Source organism: Bison bison, unplaced genomic scaffold (assembly GCF_000754665.1).
Source record: "Bison bison bison isolate TAMUID 2011002044 unplaced genomic scaffold, Bison_UMD1.0 scf7180017864444, whole genome shotgun sequence".
In the NCBI taxonomy this organism is placed as follows: Eukaryota; Metazoa; Chordata; class Mammalia; order Artiodactyla; family Bovidae; genus Bison; species Bison bison.
Genome location: NW_011495006.1, coordinates 31,053 through 34,450, shown reverse-complemented (window position 1 = coordinate 34,450; position 3,398 = coordinate 31,053).

Below are 3,398 nucleotides of genomic sequence, written 5' to 3'. Positions count from 1 at the left end.
CCACCCCACTCCATGGCGGTGATTTTGGCAAAGCTCTGACTGTGTGGTCCCTGCCTGCACCCAGCGGTTAAACTCCACTCACAGCTGGCCAACTGCTGTTTTCAACGATGCCCTGGGCAGAAGCTGCTTCTCAGACCAATCCCATTGCACCTGGCTCCTCTGAAGCAGATAATGAGGTCAGTGCTGGGGATTCCCCTGACCCCAGGGGGCCTGCAGTCCAGACTCTCTCCATGGCGTCCGTCTCTTGAGAGCACCCTGGGGTGGGCCCCGCCACGCTCTGCAGGACACACAGTCAGCTCCAGCAGCAGCACTAGCGGCGCTCCTGCAGGCCCAGCCCGCTTCTCCCCTGGCGAAGACCTCTGAGCACGCTCGCTGCTGGAGATGAGTGACGGCTGAGTGCTTCGAGGAGGGGGCAGCGGTCCAGGCCTCCGGGGCCAGCCCCTCAGCGTGGAACCGCCACATGGCTCACCCCGGGCACCTCAGCAGTCTGCCTGCGTCTTTGTGGAGACAGCAGTGGAGAATGTGACTCATGGACAGCGCGGCCCCCCAGAAGCCCTTCTTGGGAGACCTGTGCTCCGTGGAAGCAGGTCAGGGTCTGTCTGACCACCCTTGGGCCTCCAGATGAGCTCGATGCCCAGCACACAGCAGGTACTCAGGAACGCTATGCCCTGTGCTGGAAGCACACTTATGCACCAAGGAAACCCACTGCAGCTGGTGTCTGTGCAGCTGCCGGGCAGGCCCTCAGGGGTGGGTCCTGCTTGCCCTGTGCCATGGCCTCCCAGGAACAGAAGCAGCGCGAGTCCCTTCCTCCAACCCCCCTCGCTCCAGAAATATCTGGCTACTATGGCCTCGAGCTGCCTCCAAGGGGCTCTGGCTCCACCCCAGGGAAGCCTGGCTGACAGGTCCAAGCAGGAGCTGCAACCAGCTGCCTTTCTGTCCTGCACCCACCCACCCATCAACCCCTCTGCCCCCACCACCCCGGCCATCAGAGCTGTGGGTGCGCAGGGCAGGGCCTCCTGCTTCCCACCCCCAACAGGAAATGCAGGTGAGGTGGGCGGTTCACCTCGACCCTGCAGGCCAGATCAGCCTTCTCCATCTGCACAGCCTCCAGGGCCTCCCACACTGAAGGTCTAACCAGACCCCCGAGGCCCAGTCCAACAGGGGAGCAGTGGTTCGAGAAGGAGCGCCAAGGACAAGCTCCCTCGGCCAGTGGTGATGGCTGCTTACTGACCGGCCATGACACAGTGGGGACGGGAGCAGGCTGTGTGGGCAGGACGAGAATCCGGCCCAGGGGCTACGTCTGGTGGGGACCGAGCACCCCCAGGGGCCTAGGAAGCTGGCCCACCCCCAGCACCGTCCTGCGGCTCCAGGCCGCTGGACTGGGGCTGGCCGTGCGGAGGGTCTCCGTGTGTCCATCCCTCACGTCCAGGCTGCCGCCCCGACATCTGACCCTGCCACACGCCCACAGCACAGGGGACACACGAGTGCAGAAGGGGTGCGAGTGCACGCTGCACAGCTGTCGCCCCCACACGTGCGGGAGACCGACGTGACGGCTCAGCAGGAGGCGGTCTGGCCCAAAGAATCGGCAACGCCACTTTGAAAATGACCTGTGCTTGTTTCACAATCTTCACACACGCGTTTTCAGCAGGAAACACGGCTCACAGAGCAGTGGCAGGCCAGCCATGACTGTCACCTCAGTGTTTGGAAGGACGCAAAGACCAGAGAAACGACCACAAACCAAACCCTCGCCTCCCCTCGGCTCTTGCGGGAACAAGGGTGTCTCAGTGTGATAAATAACAGGAATGAAAACTGTGTGTTCAATCAGCTGCCCAAACAGAAGGCAAATGCTCAAGAGCCCAGAAAAGGACGCCCACTTCCGGTTCATTCAAAGAGGGCGGCCAGGCTGCCCAGGGTGCTCCGTCTGCTGACAAGCGACCAGGCTGGCCAGGGGCGCTCCGTCCGGTCATGAGTTACCAGGGGCTCTCTGTCTGGTGATAAGGGACCAGGATGGCCAGGGGCACTCCGTCTGGTGACGAGCGATACAGAACAGAGGCATCAGAAGCATAGGGAGCATAGCGAGTCTCCTGGTACGGGTCTTTACAAGAGCGGCCCCCATAGTCAGCTTTCCCCACGTGAATCACTATGGGGCCAACAGCTCAAAATGAGAGTTCCGACGCTGCTAGGCATCTGAGCAGCTCCTTTTACTGTTCTTGTCACATCACCTAAGACGAACTTCTGAACGCCTGGTCCAGTTTTACTAATGCAGAGGCTGTAAATGCAAGTTCTAGGGACTGAGGGACTATGGACCACATACAGGACTTGGAGCCAAGATGCTCAAAACACTGGCAGTGATCTGGGGCCCCACACTGCGGCAGTGGGCTCCCCAGTGGCCCGCTCCTGCTGGCTCTAACAACTCTACCACTGCATCCTGGGGCCCGAGGCCCAGGGCAACTTGGAAGTGAGGCTCACTCTGCCAGGAGAGCTGACGACTGACATGGGGACAGGGCCTGCAACGCCACAGGCAGGGGCCACCCGGACTCTCATTCACAATCAAGTCCCACCCTCAGTGACCTGCCTGACCCAGGGCTGGCCCCCAGACCTGCATACAGCCCCAGGGCGCAAGCAGGGGGCCCTTGGGAAGTGTCAGCCCCATAAAGCAGCAGTGGGGACCGCAGTCAGTTGGCTGAAGGTGGCCCTTCCCCGCTTGGACAGACAGACATCCCTACCCTTGCACACTGCAAGGCTCAGGCAGTGAATACAAGCTGGGTGGTGGCCCCTGGAGGTTCTGGGACATTTTGGGTCTGGGTGGGCCCTTCAGGAAGACCTCCTCGCACTCAGGTGGCAGGACAGAGCACACGGCAAAACCTCGACGAGGCAGGCTGTTCCAAGAAACGTGACCCCGAGACCGCAGGTCAGGCCTCACTGCCTCAGGCCTCGCCGGCCGTGGACGAGCCGGGCAGTGGGGAGCAAGGCTGGGTGCCGCGAGGCCCAGGGCGCTCCCAGGGCGCCTCGAGCTTGACCGCGGCTGCGGGGGCCCGCCCCGCTGCGCCTGCCACCGCCTGCTGAACACGGAGCGCAGCGCGCGCAGCTGGCCCAGCTCCTGCACCGAGAAGCAGGGCTGTGCCTCTGCGAAGCGCACCAGGGCATCGAAGGACACCGCCGCCTGCTCCCAGGCCGCCCTGTCCACCCCCCCAGCCTCTGCTGGCTCCAGGCTCCCCGAGGCTGCGCTCCCAAGGCGGGCCGGGGCGCCTGCTGTGAGCCCGGGGATGTGCGTGAAGGCCTGGTCAGGGGGCTTAGTCCTGAGCCGCTCGGGCTCCTCCTCGGAGGATGAACCCTCCGTGAGTGCAGCCTCAGGCCACAGCTTCCTCCAGGCCCGGCTGAGGACGGCGCCCGGCACC